The sequence below is a fragment of the Rhipicephalus microplus genome, chromosome 3 (assembly GCF_043290135.1).
Source record: "Rhipicephalus microplus isolate Deutch F79 chromosome 3, USDA_Rmic, whole genome shotgun sequence".
Taxonomy (NCBI): domain Eukaryota; kingdom Metazoa; phylum Arthropoda; class Arachnida; order Ixodida; family Ixodidae; genus Rhipicephalus; species Rhipicephalus microplus.
The window spans coordinates 17,886,263-17,906,244 of NC_134702.1; the positions used below are offsets into that span (position 1 = coordinate 17,886,263).

Sequence of the window (19,982 nt, forward strand, 5' to 3'; positions counted from 1 at the left end):
GTCCGCACCGTATGCTGACGTTGTTTCGCCGGCGACATGCGTTACATCATCAACTCTCATCATCGTCGTCTGGTGGCAATGATATTATACAGGCCTCCCCACTTTCCGCATGTTGCCTGCGTGAGGTAGAGAACGAAAAATAAAGGAGGGTGATTATGATTATGAGAGACGCCATAGTGGAGGGCTCCGGAAATTTCGACCACCTGGGGTTCTTTAAACACCCAAATCTGAGCACACGGGCCTACAACATTTCCGCCTCCATCGGAAATGCAGCCGCTGCAGCCGGGATTCGATCCCGCGACCTGCGGGTCAGCAGCCGAGTACCTTAGCCCCTAGGCCATTATGGCGGGACCAGTGGCAATAATCACATTTCAATAGGTGGTTTGCAATTTTTTTACGAAACTTTTGTTGCCAAGTTTCTTGGCTGTCTCGCTGTCTTCTGTAACTATGGCAACTGTGGGTCAAAGCAAAGAATGAAGAAGCAATTTGAGATTCACTTCGTGAATTACGATCCTTGTGCTGCCTTATATACCGAATGTACGTTTCGCGTCGCCATGCTTGTCATCGTGTTTGAGGTAAACGCCGTTTCATTCGACGCCTCGTTTCATCAAAATAAAGGCGCTGAGCGCACATTGTGTTTAACAGTGCGGATCATTGCATACGTTGTCGTTAAGTTAGTGGCCAAGGCGATGTACGCAGCTAAAGTGGCGCCGACTAAAAGTTGTAGGTGAATTTTTTTTTTATTCGGCAACTTGCATTTCACGTTGTTGCCATCACAGCGTCCGCCCTTGAATATTCAACTTTCTCAAAGCGGGGCCCAGTTTTGCTGCAACAGGGGCCACTACCTTCAATGAATGTGTTTGTGCAGGCAAGGGGGTTTTCTCTCTCCGGGAAATGCGAGTGAGTTGCGTGCCAGGCTTTGCATTCACAGGAGAGTGCAATGCGTCCATCTTTTCGTTCGTGGGAGTGTAATTTAATATAAACAAGTTATCTCTATGCGTAATACATGCACACAATACGGGCAAAGTTATATATATATATATATATATATATATATATATATATATATATATATATATATATATATATATATATATATATATATATATATATATATATATATATATATATATATATATATATATATATATAGTCTAGTAGATCCTCCGTGAGCGGTCACAACGTGGTTTATTTCGGCGTTTCGCCCTAGAGTCTGGCCTTCATCATATATATATATATATATATATATATATATATATATATATATATATATATATATATATATATATATATATATATATATATAAGACGGCCGAATATGATATCGTTAAGGACGATACAATGTCTTAAAAAACGAAATGTTTCTATTTTTTTTCGCTCAAGAATAGTTTTAGCGGCTTCGCTTCAGTGACGATCATGATCGATGTAACTGATCGTGATTGATGATGATTTATCGTGATTGCTGCTTCAATAACGATCGATGCATTGATATTACACAGCTCGCGTCATTTCCCGGTGTGAAGAACCTCGCACGGCGTTTTTCATGCAAGGCGTTCGTACTTAGATCCTGAGACAAGCGCTTACGCAACAGACACTTAAATCTGGCACGAAATTATAAGCCGGTGGGGAAAAATTCCGGTGAAATTACACAGCTGTGTTAATTGGCACACGTCAAAATAATGACGCTCATACACTATGACCACAATGCGCATTTTAATGCATACACCTATGCATACTCTCCCCACCTGGTTTGTTTACTCTCGTACTGTGTGACGCTGGCAGGTTCTCCCAGTTACTTTTTTCTCACACCTTGCCCAAATTTACAACAGTCGTATGGGTGCACGACACACCACATATCGCGAAAGATTACCAAGATTATCACGTTGCGACACCCAAGTAACACACTCACACACGCACATGCAGCAACGTTGATGCCACACGTTTTGCTGGCGGTAAATCACAGCCGCGCGCATTCCACAGAACACATACGCGTACATTCAGACTTCACCTTCACCTTACTGCACATGAATGACCCCGACAGTAGGCATCCTACAGGGACGTAGAGAATAGCTAGACGCCATTCTGCTGCTTCACGCTACCGAACCAACGGAACGCGGTGAAGCTCTGCCACTTCGGTGCACTTGAAACGTAGCAAAATCATAAACTCCAGCATCTAATGACGGCCGACGAAGATGATGCTGAGGTCCAGTGGATGAAATAGCTTCTTCTTGACAAAGAAACCAAAGAAAACTGAATAGACGCCTGGCTATAGTGCCTAGTCTCGGTGCAGCGACACATCGCCTCTCGTCACGAACGACGCCATGCTGAATTTGTCATTGGCTCCTCGTGACTCTTACGTCATAGTAATGAGCAGGCGCAGCTGGACGCGCATAATACAAATTGACAGTGGTAAATCTTACTTTTATTCTTAGCTTGCAGACACCTCTAGTGCACTCTAGCCTGGCTAGACGACGGCGCGCCTACCCGCGGCTTCTTCTCGCCTACAGACAGAGAGAGGCGGCGCGGGTGAGGATATGATGCTGACGTGAGGAGCGGGCTCGAGCGTTGCGAGCGGTAGAGTGGGGGAAGCGAGAGAGATGACACGTGGCGAGCGGTGACAGGCTATGGAGAGAGTGACGTCACGCGCTCGCATTGCGAGGAAAGGCGTGACCTACTTGGCACCATGCGCTTAGCGCTGATCCTCCGATGCGGAGGGACAGCGCTACACAGGCTAGTCAAAGAGCTGCTTCTTATCTAATAGATAAAAAATTTGTTTGGTACGGGGGGAAGAGTGTGAGGTACTCCCTAGAGACGATTTTCCGCAGCCGTTTCATTCAATCCAAGCTAGGTTGCACTACCACACCATGGGGCATGCTTTCTACGGCGTCTGAGCACAAGAGTAAAAAAAGAACTGGCGGCAGCACACACAAAAAAAAAATAGTTGTTGTTTCCTTCCGCCTCGAACCTATAACGTCGTTGTCCTGCGCTGCGCGGCCCGCAAGTTAGCAACGACCGCATTTATTTGCTTTCTATTTACGCCCTGCAGCTTCGAGAGCAATGTACTCATCGGTATTTTGCCATGTTTTCAAGATTCATTCTGAAATAGTCGCAGATGAGGCTTAGCAGGCATGGTCAAGTATAAACACCAATAATCTCAGCAATAAAGGAACATACATGATAATTTGCCTCAAGCGTGAGATAACAAAATCAGCTATCGCTTCGAGTATTTATTTATTGCTGTGAATACAGTGGCGTGTAGCAAGCGCGAGTTTGGATCGAAGCGAGGGGTTGCGTCTACGTGCTGCCATGTTGGCTCCTATAACCCCTGCTGCTGGCACTGAACGGCCATGGTCGTTTCGCTGACCCAGTGCGTTGGTGGGGCGATTGGCTGAGATATGGCCGGTTACGGTCACGTGATGACACTGATGAGACATGGTGCTGCACTCTCAACTCCTGGCTATTCCCATGTCGAAACAGGGATAGGGAGCCTACATGAGCGGCCGTTAAAAACGGCCGTTCATGTAGGCTCCCTAAACAGGGAGACCGAGGGGCGCCCTCTCACGGACCTTCCGGTCAGCCAGGAGCTGAACGTTGTAGCTTCGGTCGTTGTCGGTGTTTAGGCATGTGCCCTATCACTGGTCGTCGCGCGAGTTCTGGAATAATCTCGAGTGTTCGCGTCTTGCGCGCCACCTGAACAGAACGATCTACAATAATCGCGACCCTTCTTGGACAGTGAGGCGCAGTTTGCGCTGAGCATTCCTGACAGGCATTGTGGGCAAAAACCGAATGAAGCAAAATTGAAAATAAGAAACGCGCGTGGCAATATATGTATTCCTGATGAAGGCCAGACTCAGGCCGACACTTTCAAAATAAGACTTCCGTTGTTACTGTTCTCACGAAGGTTTCCCATACACTATATTCATAGAAGAGCCATAGAGAATACAAGTTTAAGAAATACAACTTGGAAATACTGAAATATATTGCTGGCATAATGTTTATTATTGCGAAATAAGTATTGACAAGCTGGTTGGCAATCCCCTGATCTTAAATGCACGTCCTCCTCTGTCAAGTTTGTGTGCACTTTTTTTTAATGTGCGCTGCTCTAACATTCGTGTTAAACAAGCAAAGTGAGCAATCGCCTAATGTTTCACAAAGAAAGAAAGAAAGAAGGAAAAAAAGGAAAGAAAGAAAGAAAGAAAGGAAGGAAGGAGCAGCGACAGCGAGAAAAAAAAAACTGGCACCCGAAATGCGAAAGGCATTTCGGAAGGCCTCAATCACCGGTTTTTAAAGAGGACTTCACGATACCCAGACCCCTGTTTTGGCCATCACTGCTTTACGGTGAAAGGCATTTTCATGTGAATAATAATAATAATAATAATAATAATAATAATAATAATAATAATAATAATAATAATAATAATAATAATAATAATAATAATAATAATAATAATAATAATAATAATAATAACGATGATAACGATGATATTGGAAGTACTGATAATGATAATAATGTGTTGACCTGTGGGTCGTGAGGTTGCTCAATGGGAGTACGATATGCATGCTGCGTGTCCTCAAGTATTGGGAAATCTGTGAACTTACTACCAGTGTCGGACGACGACGAAGTGATTGCTTAGCAGATCGCAGTTTCAGTAGGTGCTCTCTTTTTTCACCTAATTTTAAGTGAACTTCGCGATTATCACATCCGTGTCCGTCGGTGATGGACGTGGACCCCCACGGACGTCCGCCAGTTACGGCGGCGTCGGCGGTGGCCGCATCCAGGAAGCGTACGGGACTCTACAGCGACTACGACAGCGAGGGCACTCTTGGTTACTCAATGAGCAGCGAAGAGCCTTCTGACGACGACGATTTTAAGCTGGTGCTGAGCCGTAAAGCGAAGAGGCGGAACGTCAGAACATCTTCGTCATCGAGTACGTTGAATGACAGAGTGCCAAGGAGACCCGTGACAAACACTATCCTTTTTGTCCCTGAGGTACCGGACGGTAACATGAAGCGCCTCAACAGGCAATCTGTTTCGGTGATGCTGGAAGGACTCGTGCCAAACGAGATCACAGACATCAGAGTGAACACGCGTAAGAACGTATTGGCCATCGACGTTTTGCATGCTGCGGCACTTAATGTACTGCGCAACGTCAACGAGTTGGGGGGAATGAAAGTTCGCTCCTACATTCCTGTGAGCTCTAACGTCGTCACTGGAGTCATCTACGATGTGGATACTGCCATTCCCAGCTCCGACTTCGATGTTCTGGTAAAACCGGTAAATGAAGCCAGCGTCATTGCAAAAGTTGTCCGTTTGGGAAACTCACGCTGCTTGAAGATCATGTTCAAGGGCGACACTCTTCCTTCACACGTAAAGGTGGTCCATTTTCGGCATTCAGTGCGACCTTTCATACCGAAGCCCTTACAGTGTTATAAGTGCATGAAGATGGGCCACGTGAGAAGCGTATGCGAAAATAGGACGGTGTGTCCTCGTTGCGCGGAAGCCCATTCTGTGGATGACTGCGAAGCAACTACCCTCAAATGCTCGAATTGTCATGGGTCACATGAAGCTTCGTCAAAAGAATGCCCCAAAATCCGAAGAGAAATAGCGGTATCGAAACAAATGGTCAGAGACAATTCGTCGCATCGAGAGGCTGCCAGGACCGTCCGAAAGAGGCGTCACCGTCGCCGCAGTTCATCAAAGAACGCCGCAGACGCTACATCGAAAGCACCACTCCACCACCCTTCTCTTCCACCGCCCTTGCCTCCCAGACCTAAGGCGGCCAGCGCGGTCAACAAAACAACGAGCTGCACAGTTGCAGATGAATCAGTTTGGCCTTCATTGCCGAAATCACAGCCACCTGCAAATCCCAAGCGCACATCGACAGTCACATCACTCCAGCCAGCCGCTGACAAGCTGCCTGAGGAGGACACAGAAGTCATCAGAATGTTCCGAACACTGCTGGATGCCATGCGAAAGCTGTGCAGCAGCCTGAAGTCTCCACTCGCTCAGAGTGCACTACAAGTACTGGATGCTCTAAGTTCAGTATTTGCAAGTCTCCAGTAGCAACCATGGCTCGACCAATTTTCTCCTTCCGCAACGAGGTCCGACAAGCGTCGATAATGCAGTGGAACGCGAGAGGCCTGAGATCCCGCATCTCTTCGTTCCGTCAGTATATGTTCATGAATCGTATTCCTATGATAGTTATATGTGAACCAAACGTGCAACAACCTCCTAAACTATCAGGGTATGAATCTTTCGTTTCTTCAACGTGCGAGGAACGCAGCAAGGTGGTTGTTTACATTCGCACAGATTTCACTTATGTGCATCATGCAGTTCAACCGCATGATGACAATCAATATGTCTGCTTACGTGTTAAAAAGGAAAAAGTGTCATTCACACTCATTGGTGTCTACATATCACCATCCGGACGATTTGAACAAGACCGACTACGAGACATACTGACAACAACTACGGGCCCGTGGGTTATAACTGGAGACTTCAACGCACATCACTTAATCTGGGGTAGTTCGACGATCAACGCTAAAGGAAGAAACCTCGTGTCATTCGCTTCCAAGCATGACCTATGTTTCTTAAATGATGGCAGTCCTACATACCTGCGGGGCCTTACGTACAGCAGTTGCCTCGATTTGACTCTGGTATCCAGAAACTTCCGGTCGCAAGTGCACTGGTTTTCAGACATCGAAACGCATGGGAGTGACCACATTCCAACTTATATGCGAATAAGGGGTCTTACTAACTCCTTTCCTAAGACCACAATACGAAGAATTGATTGGTTCAAGTTTCAGCGACTCATGGAAAATACATGCCGTGAAGACCCTGACCAGAACTTGGAGGATGTCATCAAAGAGGCAATGAGGGAAGCTTCCTGTCTCCTCCCGTTCACCGGCAAGCGTTCAGATTTCGATGTTGAACTGGAAAAACTGTGCGCGCTTCGCCGAAGGGCGGAAAGAAGATACAGGCGGACGAAAGCAATATGCGACTTGAGGCTGGCACGACGCATACAGAAAAAAGTCCAACGACGTTTAGACAAACTTGCACAGGAACGCTGGAAATCATTCTGCGAATCATTGGATCCCCGAAAGCCGTTGTCCCGCATCTGGAGCACTATTCGTGGCCTGCGCTCGGCTCCCCAACAAAGACATCCTTTCATGGCTTTAGCCCTACATTCAGGCCACACCCAACTTGAAGTGGCAAATGAGTTTTGTACGCGAATCGCCGGTGTGTCCGCCTTGTCTGCTGGCACCATTAGGAGTGTTATCCCTGAACCCCGCATCTACGAAATGGACAATCTTTTCACTATAGAAGAACTTGACGCATCTTTGGCGGCTTCCCGACGATCATCTTCACCAGGACCCGATGGCATCACCTACGCCGCTCTAGCCAACCTTCAACAGGAGGCAAGGGGACAGTTGTTAAGCTATTACAACCACTCATGGCTGGCGGGCAATGTTCCCCAGGATTGGAAGATAAGTAGACTTGTGCCACTACTCAAAGCAGGAAAGTCACCATTTGATTTGACATCATTTCGCCCTGTTGCCCTCGCAAGTTGCGTAGGAAAAGTCATGGAAAGGATGATACTTACACGCCTAGAATGGTACCTTGAGCGGTACAACGTATACCCAAACTGCATGACGGGTTTTCGGCGAGGTAGATCATCTCTTGACAACGTGATTGATCTCACAACATTTATCCAGCAACAGAAGAGCCTCAAGCGCATACCACTGGCACTCTTCCTCGACGTCAAAGGGGCTTATGATAACGTAACACATAAAGCCATCCTAGACTCGTTGGAAGCTGTTGGAATCGGTGGTCGGATGTTCCAATGGATCCAGGATTATTTGATAAGAAGGTCCTTTTTTGTACAAACCTCAGATGGACCTACCACCAATTACTATATCTCCCGTGGCGTTCCTCAGGGCGCCGTATTAAGTCCCACTTTATTTAACCTCGTGATGGTAGGACTTCGTGAAATTTTGCCAAGTACCATCCTCATATCCATATATGCTGACGATATTTGTCTATGGACTTCGGCTGTAACTCGTCTACAAGTACGTGCAAGAGTCCAGCAGGCTGCCACCTTGACATGCTCATATCTCCGCAAGCAAGGTCTTTCCGTCTCTACGGAGAAATGTGCATTGGTTGCGTTTACCCGCAGAGCTATGACACAATACCCCGTTACCATCAATGGACAAAATATTCCATACCAGAAGAACCATCGCTTCCTGGGTGTGATCATTGACCGGGACCTTTCGTGGAGTGCCCACTGCAATTACCTGAAGAGAAGGCTAACTTCCATTGTCCATATAATGCGGTTCCTCTGCGGAAAATCTTGGGGCGCATCTATAAGGTCAATGATGCAGCTATACAGAGCACTGTTTCTGGGATTTTTGCGCTACAGCTTGCCGTTACTGGCAAGTACGTGCAAGACGAACATCCGCACTCTCGAAAGTCTACAAGGACAAGCACTACGCGTGTGCTTAGGATTGCCGCGATGCACCTCAACCTACGGGGCAATTATGATCGCAAGAGAGCATCCAATTCGAACATACATCACCACTGACAATTTGAGAGCCCACATAAGACACCTCTGCCGAGTTCCTGGTCACCATGTTGCAGTGTTGCCACTTCAAAGACCACACGCGATCTTTTCAAAGATTATTTCTGCCCATAGAGAATGCCTCCCTTTTGGCTTCACTCCCGCAACAAGACCAGCGTCACCCCCGTGGTGCCTACAACAACCACAGGTGTGCCTCACTATTCCGGGAATAACGAACAAGAGCCATCATTCAACAGTGGTTCTACGACAGGTGACATTGTCGCTACTCAACGAAAAATACGGCCAGAGGACCCACATTTACACCGATGGATCGGTCTCGGCTGACAGCTCCACAGGTGCTGTTGTCATCCCGGCGTACCAGGTCACTATAAAGCTCAAACTGTCGCATAGGACAACATCCACAGCAGCGGAGCTTGCCGCCTTACGTGCTGCTATACTTTATATTGCGGAGGCCCGACCTCAAAAATGGGCTGTGTTCTGTGACTCCAAGGCATCCCTTCAGAGCTTGCAATCAGCTTTACGATAGCGGGAGCACCAACAACTAGTGAATGAAATAAGAGAAGTGATTCACGAAGTTTTATCGAAAGGACATGACTTGGTGTTCCAGTGGTTACCGGGACATTGTGGTATTGTCGGTAATGACCTTGCTGATAATGCTGCCCGATCCGCCCACGCGGACGCCCAGACAACCCCAATTCCATTGTCGAGAACCGACGCTGCAAGGGGCCTTCACTCGTTCGCTAACACCATGTCGGAAACTTGGCTGAGTGACCCCAGTGTCAGGAACCGCCGCCTACACAAATTGGACCCATCGAGAAAGCTTCAAGTTCCATCGGACCTCTCCCGCCAGGATGCAACTTTACTGTGCCGCCTGTGGTTAGGAGTAGCTTTTACAAAGGCGTACTCCTTTCGCATAGGAATGGCGGATAGCTGCCGATGTGAATCGTGCGACACTGACGAGACAATAGAACATCTACTGTGTTCATGTGAACGTTTTGCGAGCGAACGCAATTTGCTACGCGAAACGTTGGAGACACTAGACAGTAGACCTTTTTCCGAAGAGAAGATACTTGGCTCATGGCTCTACGCGTCGCTGGCCAGCAAAGCGACGCGGGCACTGCTAAGTTTTCTGAAGACGACCGGACTACGCGACCGCTTATAAGCGTGCAATGGACAAGGTCCCACCAACATACACGTTGCCCTTCACTTCTCTCTCTCTTCTCCTTTAATCCCCTCACCCCTTCCCCCAGTGCAGGGTAGCAAACCGGACGTGCGTCTGGTTGACCTCCCTGCCTTTCATTTCTTCCCTTCCTCCTCCTACTACCAGTGTCACGTTAGAGGTTATATATGTCCAAACTAATACGTAGCACCACGTTACGGTATGCATGATAACCGACACTTCCAATACACTGTACTTCCAATCAAAGGAATGTAAACCGGGGGGGGGGGGCAGGTGGGAGGGGTGCCACCCCGGCTGGTCACTTGAGATGGCGGCGCGGAGCGCCAGTCCCATAAAATGACGTCAGGGGGGCTTGCACTGTTACAAAGAACTCCGCATACGCCACACCACGTGATCAGCCCACAAAAGGAATACAGTGAATTCATCCAACAGAGGGGGTTAGCTAACATCAGTCAGCAACCTTGAGGAGGCGGCGTTCGAGTCGCACGATTAACGCAGAAATGTCTCAGAAAGTGAAGCGATCGGAGAAAAAACATAATTATAGGACTTCTAAGGAAGCCTGCAGCGCTGCTTTTGGGGTGGGGCGCGGAAAGGAGTGTGTGGGTAAGGGGGTGTAGGAGCTTTGAAGGCAGTGACTACCTAAATGTTGGAAACGGTTCTCTTGAGCGAATAAGCCTCTGCTGTAAGGGAGGCGACGCGCTCTTTTTTATATCCTTCCACTCAAAGAACCGCTCTCCCCGTGCCCCGCTGCGGTGGTCTAGTGGCTAAGGTAATCGGCTGCCGACCCGCAGGTCGCGGGTTCAAATCCCGGCTGCTGCGGCTGATGGAGGCGGAAATGTTGTAGGCCCGTGTGCTCAGATATGGGTGCACGTTAAAGAACCCCAGGTGGTCGAAATTTCCGGAGCCCTGCACTACGGCGTCTCTCATAATCATATGGTGGTTTCGGGACGTTAAACCGCTCTCCCCGTATGTTATTTTTGAAAAGAGAACGTCTATTAAAGCAATAAGGGGAACAATGCGTGACGTCAGGAAAACTTAATCCAAATATGTAAACAAGAGAGCAGAGTCGGTGAGTTTGCCTCGAAGCGTTTTGCACTTTAGACGCACTGGCCGCACAACCCAGCGTCACCTTCCGTTTTCACGATCTGCTAGCGCCGCATTTGTGTGCCACGCCCCGTCCGCTCTTGCGCGTGCTTACAAGCAAGCAAGCGAGATAACGAATAAAAGCCGATCAACAAATACACACATGCATAGAAGCGCAAGTACACACGTCACAGATGCACATTACACTCTCTCCGCTCGCGTCGGGTTTACTAACAATCAGCTAAGCAAACGAACATTAAAAAGGAACAAGTACAGGAACACAAACAAAATAAAACATGTGCACCCACACGCCGTTGCCAACAGTGCGTCCTCCTCACCCGCCCATTTCGCAAGCGCCGTTTGAAGTGCTGCCTTGCTTTACTGCTGCCGCTCGTTTTTTTTTTTTTTTTCGGCTGGGCTTGGAGGGTGCTTCCGCGACAGAAGCCAGGGCTTGGGAAAAAAGAAGCAACCAATCAAAACAGAGCAGGAAAGAGAAGGTGTGATGCTGCGGGTGAGGGAAGCAGGAAAGGGACGTCCGCACGCGAAAGGAAGTGCACAGAGATGAGGGCTGTTGAGAAAGAGGAGGAGGGGAAAGTAATTCGTCCTGCTGGCGACCACGGATTTGCTGAGAGGAGTGAGACATTGAAGGCGAGGGGAAGAGAAGAGAGAGAGAGACGGATGAAATGGACTGTGCTTCGATGACATCTCAATCGCCACCAGGGGCCCTGTATACAGTATGAGCCTACCTAAGCCGGATTATAGTGTTGTTCTCAGCGGGATTAATGATCAAGGGGCTCGACTTACGTCAAGTTGAGAACATGTCGAAGACAGCTGGAAGAAAAGCCATGCTGTGTGAACATATCTTACGTTTACGGATGTTCGAGACAGCTTTAACGAGGTCGAGCTGTAGGTCAATAGGCTATTGTTTTCCTTTCATTTTCCGCATGTGTAGCGATTCTAGATCTCGGGATATTACACGAATGAATTCTGCGTACCAATCATGGTATGCAGCCGCTTTCATGCACATGAGTGGGCCAGCAACTATGCAATCCAAAGTACGGCTTCCGTGCTACCTATGAAGTTCTGTGGGCCGCTGCTGATTATATATATATATATATATATATATATATATATATATATATATATATATATATATATATATATATATATATATATATATATATATATATATATATATATATATATATATATATATATATATATATATAATGCCACCAGCCTGCAATTACATGCAAACCAGTAGAGATATGAGCCTGCGTCGCATGAGAAGCGAAATGGCAGTGGATATGAATTCGGACGTCCTCCGACTGCATTTGTTGGGGTAATATAATCATCTATATCATTAGTCTTTTTTTTTACTGGCTGCAGGCACGAGAGGCAGCTGCTCTAAGAGGATAAGAAAAGGGAAAATATTGAAGGGAATGGCGGGAAATACAGTATGCTCAGCTCTTCACTCCTGGCGCCTGCCAGGCACCCTAGCTGCTTGCTGGATCCTTCCAATGGGCTTCTCCACCATGCCTCCAAAATACGACTTCCGAAGGCGAAATATATAAAAAATTCAGAACAAGGGATGCGGACGCTTTGGCACGACAGCAAAAGAAAAAAAGAGAGAGAAAGAAATCTAAGCAAACGAATGCAAGACAAAAACTGGGGAGAACACTTTTGCGTACACATATCGCGTAGTGTCTACCCGTATAACGTGAGCAAAAAAGCACCGTTTTCGACGCCAATGGCTCCAAAACAAAACAAAAAAAAAACAATAGAAAACAACGACCAGTGGCAGTCACTGAAAAGCAGAATCATCTCCCGGTCTTCCCCAATCCACCCCCTTTATTTCTCTCTTTATTATTATTTCAACGTTGGCGTAATGATGTCTCTTTCCGACCCTCCCTACCATCGTAAGCTTCCATTCTGCTTCGTTTCTATCCCCGGGTTGGCCGATCCCCGGTTTGGCCGAGAAACGAACCCCGGAGTCGGAGAGGAGGACGCTATGAAGAAGAGAAATGAACAAGAGGAGGAGAGATTGTTTCGAGACAGAGGGAAAGGGTGGTGTTTCTCTCTCGATCCTCTGCAAGCCTTGCGTGCCTTACTTCGTACGTGAGCGCGTGCTCTTGAGAGAGAGGGAAAAGAGAGAGAGTGTGAGCGGCGTGTCTAGCGCACGCCGCCGGTAGCATCGGGGTGGGCGTCGGGGTTCGGTTCCCGTTGTTTGGATTCACCTCCGGTCCAGATCCCTCTTCCGTCTGGTGTTGGCCGCCACACACTAACCCTGCGCGTCGTCTGCTACAGCAGAGAACGCAGACGAAACTGCGTTTGTGCGTACCCTACGCAAGGAACTCTCCACCACACCATTTGGTGTTTTTGCCCGAAACCGGTTGGACCACGCCGAATCTGCGGCCGCGAAAGGAAGAACGGACAAGCCACTCTACCTTGTTACGCGGTGTCACGAAAGGTGATCTCAACGCTAGCCGGTCTCTTCAAGGAGGAACGGTTTTGACGTTGGACGGCATCCCGCGGTTCACGGTGGTGCTGCTTCTAGTGGCGGGTTGCAGTTTGTTGCTTTGTTGCAAACGGACGAGGCCTTTCCGCGTTGGATCCAGCGCGCCGGCGTTCGTGGTGACAAAAGGAAGCCGGCGGCTGCGGCAGCTCGGAGCCAAGTAGTCAACGGAGTAGGCGGTGTTTTGTAGTTGGGCGCCGTGTATTCACGCGATCGGTTGTTGCGGCGTCGACGAGGTGTCGTCCGAACGTTAACGTTGACGTCGTCGTAGTCGTCGATCAGTCGTTGAGAAGGCGAGTTGTGCGGTTGCGACCGCACGTCAAAGCCCGTGAACACGACGCCCAGGCGACTTCGAGACGGTGGACCGATCCCTTTGTTTCTTGAAGGCGGAGGAGGAAGGCGTGAGTACAACAGTTTGAGCTTTCTCTCTTCCAACAACATTGTTTTTTTTTCTTGTTAGTTCCGGTTTGGTTAGTTAGTTCCTAGGTTGTTACCCAACACACCGCTTGCGTTGGGTGTGAGCCAAGCGGCTATACTACTGTGTTCGCTTGCGAAAGGTAGCTGTGCTTTAGTGAAGAGTGATGTGCGCTTGCGCAACGTTGGATGCGCAGTTAGAGATAAAAAGGGGATACTTGGCTCGCACTTCCTGTATATATGCCCCGAGCACCCGTTGGCGGGACCTTTTTTTGTACATAAACGAAGCATGGTTGTAGTTTTCGTTTTCATCCACCCTTGAGTGGATCAGTTGGCCTTGTCGCGACGTAGCAGAGCCGCGATTTGCATATCTATAAAAATTCAGCGATATAAATCAGAAATCAAGTAGACAATACCACACATTGCCTGGAGTTAAGTCGGCTTGCGTTGGCGATTTTAGTTCGAAAGTGGCCGTTTCTCTGTGAAAGTGAAAAAAAAAAACTGGAGAGAGAGGGTAGCTTGAACTTCGGGGAACAGTGAAAGGATTGTCTTGAAAATGTACTTGAACGTAATTTAATCTGGTGTAAACCAGTGCGTCAGTTAGCACGCTGGAAAAGAAATGCCTAGATTAGTTTAATTGGTTTTTGTCCGGTGTACTTCGTTGGTCTCTCTACCGCTTAATTATACTAATCCTCGCGTGTTATCAAAACTGAAGAAGTCAGAAAACGCATCTTCTTATTTCGGTATTCGCAATGCGCGTGAAAAGTTTTCCGCCACCATCTTTTTTGTGTGCTACCAATTTTGCACCATTGTACCTTACGGGAGCATTTCTTCGTACGGGATACAGAATTACATTAGTACAAAATGAATACCATACTGACTCTGTAAAATTCGAACAAATGAAGTCATTCATTCGCTCTGTGAGTTAAGCCTGCACCGTGGCGAACGATCTAGAATGGAAAAAAACGAAGGCCTGCGTAATATAATAAAACGCACATATCAAATCGCTGTATAGAGCTAAGTGAAAATATCAGGGCTCGTTTTGCTTGCTAGACATGATATTAATGAGACCTAACAAGTAACGATGCCAACTATTATGTCTATTATCATTAATATTGATGACAGTAAAAAAAAACGTCGTTTTCGAGTGGCATTTCCTTTCTTACTAACTTAATTGTTTGCTTTTCATTTCGAAAATTGCAATGAAATGCAATATTAATAATGAAATGTAATTTCAGCATCATTTATGTCTAGTGTGCTTTTTTCATTTAGCGCGTTACTTTAGCAGTAAAAAATACGGGGTATTTAGGAAAAAAAAAGGCACTTTGTAAGCTGTTGCAGATCTTTACCGAACACCGAAGAAACAGGAAATAAAAAAATGCAAAGAAACGAATTGAACGGGCACTTATGCGAAAAGCAATCGGGGTCTATTTATACCTATGGTTTTTATTTTACTTCCTTTTTTTGCCATCAGATACCACCGAGTTATGTCTTGCTGGATGACATTGTTGATGCGCGTCTTATGTAACGTCTGTATACGCGATCACCACCCAGAACTCGTGTTACTGGATCTTAGATCCCGCAAAAGGCACCGGTCATATAACGCGTACGTTTTACAGCCACCGTCCCAGTTCCTTGTTGGCGCGATGCGAAGGCTTTTTCGAGGTCGCATGTCGCGGCCGCTTAACTGCCGTTATTATAGTTAAGGGCCGCTCCAGTGACCGGGTCAGAGCGCCCATCTCTTGCAGCTTCGAGAGACTGTGCACGCTTTGTTTGTTTGGGCGCTCTAAAGAAAGATATGAAGAGTGTACCGCATTTACTCGGTGTTGAGTTTGTACGCGGCAATCGCACCGAGAAGTCTTGCATCAAGTGTGTAGGTTCCAAGAGCAGTCCCGGGGAGGGGCAAAGCATGGTTTCTGTAATTGACTTCCGCTTTCCACACGATGGTTCGCCACTTTAGTTATCCACATCGGTTTGTCACTTCGGTTTGAGACTTCAGCTTGTGGCTTCGGTTTGTCACTTTGGTTTGTCACTTTGGTTTGTCGGTTTGTCACTTTGGTTTGTCAGTTTGGTTTGTCAGTTTGGTTTGCCACTTTGGTTTGCCACTTTGGTTTGCCATTTCGATTTGCCACTGCGCTTTGCCACTGCGCTTTGCCACTGCGCTTTGCCACTGCGATTTGCCACTGCGATTTGCCACTGCGGTTTGCCACTACAGTGTTCCACTACGGTGTGCCGCTACGGTGTGCCGCTACGGTGTGCCGCTACGTTGTGCCGCTACGTTGTGCCACTATGGTCGGCCACTACGGTCGGCCACTACGGTCGGCCACTACGGTCGGCCACTACGGTCGGCCACTACGGTCGGCCACTACGGTCGGCCACTACGGTCGGCCACTACGGTCGGCCACTACGGTCGGCCACTACGGTCGGCCACTACGGTCGGCCACTACGGTCGGCCACTACGGTTTGCAACTACGGTTTGCAACTGCAGTTGGCCACTACTAGGGTACCACTGTGATTTGCCACTTAAGTTTGCGGCTTCGGTTTTCACCTCGGTTTGTCACTTGTTAGTTTGTCTCTTGTTGGATTGTCACTTCGATTTTTTTTCTGGTCCATTTTTTTTCGCTTCAGTTTGCCACCTCGGTTTTCCACAAGGCATTGGCACTCGGGTTTGCCGATTGGGTTTGCACCTGGGTTTGTCACTTCGGTTTGTCGCACACCGATGTATTTCTGTAAAAACAGCTCTCAACTAAATTATGGTACGAAAACAGCGGCACTAGTCGAGCGATCAGAGCGTCCACCTCCAATGCCGGAGGCACTGGGTTCGATTCCCAGTGCTGGCGGGCCCCAACCGTTTCTTTTTTTTCTATTATATTGATGCACTCGGCTTGGCGCTTGGCGCTGTGGGTGCTTGTATATCTCGATGTGGCTTATCATTTCGCACTGTACTTCCTCGGAAAGAGACATACGCGCATTTTCTGACCTCAGAGCACCACTGCTACTGCACGCACAAAAATGTGCAAATGTGCTTGACAAGATACTTTGCTGTGACTGATTAAGGATTATTTATCGTTTCGGAGCCGCTATGAGAAACCAAATGAAAAAAAAAATTCTTTGTTCCTGGACTGAACTTTGCGATCCCGAGTGCGGCGGAAATTGCTTTATATTAGCCGTCATCGCGCACAGTAATCGTTTCATCGATTTGAAATTAAGGTACATACATAATAAATGCTCGTCAATAAGTGGTAAGACAGTCATGTCGATCATAGATATATATACCCCATTTTGTAAAGGTGTGGGCAAAGCGGGAATACGTATGAAAGAAGAATATATACTTAAATATATAAAGGTATATGTTTATTTGGCTACACCGACACATTAATGGGCAGGCAGATATGCAGGTGAGTATATGGTTGGACGTATAAATTAATACTTAAGTAGGTTTAATGATAAACAACTGAACATAAATATGGAAAATTGAATTCATTAGACAGACAGATGGATAGATAGATAGATAGATAGATATAGATAGATAGATATAGATAGATAGATATAGATAGATAGATATAGATATATAGATAGATATATAGATAGATAGATAGATAGAATTTAGTTTCTAAGCTTACGCCGATGTAGGAAAAAGAAGTTATCCTATAAGACTTCGAAGAAGTCTGTTTGTGTCCTCGTGACTAATACAATTAGCTGCGCCTCACAATTGAAGCGGGATTCACTTTCAGGAGGAAAAGTAGACACCAGCAATCCCTGTACTCATAAAGCTTTCCGAATACTGAGTCGGCCGATCAGGGTGTCAACCGTGGCTAAGAGTTCTCAGGATTGATTTGATTGTAATGTGGGGTTTAACGTCCCAAAATTACCATATGATTATGAGAGACGCCGTAGTGGAGGGCTCCGGAAATTTCGACCACCTGGGGTTCTTTAACGTGCACCCAAATCTGAGCACACGGGCCTACAACATTTCCGCCTCCATAGGAAATGCAGCCGCCGCAGCCGGGATTTGAACCCGTGCCCTGTGGGTCAGGAGCCGAGTACCTTAGCCACTAGACCACCGCGGCGGGGCAGAGTTTTCAAGACTGTCTGTCTGTAATAGAACCCCTTTCGGTACTCTCGCTCCTCCGCTCCGCGGAATGATTGTCCTCGGCGTTCTCCTCGGGAGCTGACACGCACCAATTTTGGCGTCGTCGTGACCAGTTTTCTGGGTGTCGCGTGCCACCGTCGTGCTGTCGTTCCTGCCTCCGTGCTCGAACCCCGTGCTCGCCACGTTGCGCAGGCCAACGCAGCCAGACAGAGACACTCCGACGCGGGTTCTATTTTGGAGAGAACGCGGGGCCCGCTCAGAGAAGAGCACCTTTCCCTTTCTGGATTTTCTCCCGGTCTCGGGTTGCGTGCGTCCCCTCTCCACTAGCTATAGCTGCCCGGTTCGGTTAAAATTGGCTGTTTACAATGGGACCACCCTCTCCAACTGTCTCTTTCCTCCTTGAGAGAGACATTTTATTGTTTTTAATCCTGCCTATACCCGGCAAGACGCACACACAAGTACGAATGCGTCTTGGTATTCAGCCAAGAAGCTGTTTTGCTTTGCTTTTGTTTGTTTGCGTGCTGTGGTAGCGGAGAGACAGAGAAGTGCAGAGGGAGAGGACAGAAAGAAGGAACGCAGTTCGCTCTGAAATGATGGCGCAGAAGAGAGCGCGATGATTTATCTATGCTTCTGTGTCGGCAGTAATGTGCTTTTCGGCGCATTTTAAACGTTATTTACGACTAAATATACAGTGCTCGTGAAGGGGGGATGAAGGAACTCTGGCAGCAGTATCATGGCATTGAACTACAGCCGGCGTTTCCTCGGTGATATCAACTAACGTGACGATGGAAGCTGGCGAAGCCAGCGGCTGGGGCAGAACGTTCTGCGGTAGCGGCTTTACGTCCTCAGCGGACCCATTCTCGATTCTGAGAGATTGTGGTTATAAGAGGGAAAAGAAGAGAAAAGTGAGCCCCGTAACTGTCTACATCAGCATGCGACACCTCAACAGTAGCTCACAAGGGATGGGGGTGAGGAGGGATTAAAAGGATAGGATTAAAGGTATATATATATATAGAGAGAGAGATAGATGCGCAAGAACAGCGAGCGACGACATAAGAAAGATAGGAAAGATGAAAACATGGTCACAGGAGTCCGAGGACGGGGCACCACTTGCAAGAGCTCTTGTCGGCAACGGGAGATGGCGTAGGGCTAATCCAGTCGGCCAGAGCTGCGCTGACGTCGTCGTAGGGGACCGGCGGCATGACCAACCCAGTCGGCCAGAGCTGTGCTGTCGTCGGAGATCGCGAGGGCACAACCGGTCGGCACGGAATCCAGCGAGCGAGTGCTCGATTCTGTGCGCGTGGGCACTCCTGCAGTTCCCGCTATTATTCGACCGAGTGATCGACACGCCTCCGCCCATTAGCGAGATTAAAGCACTAGCTACACGTACGCGTTACGGCGCGTCAGCGCTCGCGGCGAACCTTCTCGCCATGCGCTCCCTCTCCCTACGAAGGGAGAAGGCGCGCAGCGCCGCGTATACCTGCATGCCCTTTCCCCCCGAAGGGAAAGGACATGCTCCGCGACAGGCCACGCCAGCGCACTGCGACGCGTACATGAGGTTAGGGCTTAACGGGCACATTCCGGTAACAGTGCTAGCGCAATCAGTATGCGTCACGAGACAAAGGAGCACAGCGAATGGTGGGTAGTGCTACCACCGGGTATAGCGAGACTAATCAGCGATGGCAAAGGGTACTTACTTGCGATGACGGGAGCTGCCGAAAATTGTTGTTCCGCGCGTCGTCGCTTTGTCCACGAATACGTTCCGGCAGCACCGCACCATATGCGGCTCGCTAAGATAGGGCAGCATGGCACGCGATGGTATTGCACAACACACACACACGCACACACACGCACATGCACACGCACACGCACACACACACACGCACACACACGCACACACACGCACACGCACACGCACACGCACACACGCGCACGCACGCACACACGCGCACACACGCACACACGCGCACGCACACACGCACACGCACACGCACACACACACGCACACACGCGCGCGCACACACGCACACGCACACACACACGCACACACGCGCGCGCACACACGCGCACGCGCGCGCGCACGCACGCACACATAATATATATATATATATATATATA

The 19,982-nt window shown here is 48.2% G+C and overlaps 1 protein-coding gene across 4 annotated transcripts in view; it reads left to right on the plus strand.

Annotated features, from left to right (window-relative positions):
• LOC119181253 (cationic amino acid transporter 4) overlaps nucleotides 1-19,982 on the plus strand; it is a 122,779-nt gene that overhangs the window by 46,943 nt on the left and 55,854 nt on the right. Inside the window, exon 1 of one of the 4 annotated variants that reach the window (XM_037432471.2) lies at nucleotides 13,044-13,758. The exons of the other annotated variants lie outside the window; for them this stretch is intronic. The gene's annotated coding sequence lies outside the window, so the exon portion shown is untranslated. Of the gene's footprint in view, nucleotides 1-13,043; nucleotides 13,759-19,982 lie in introns of those variants that run through there. 4 annotated transcript variants of the gene reach the window in all.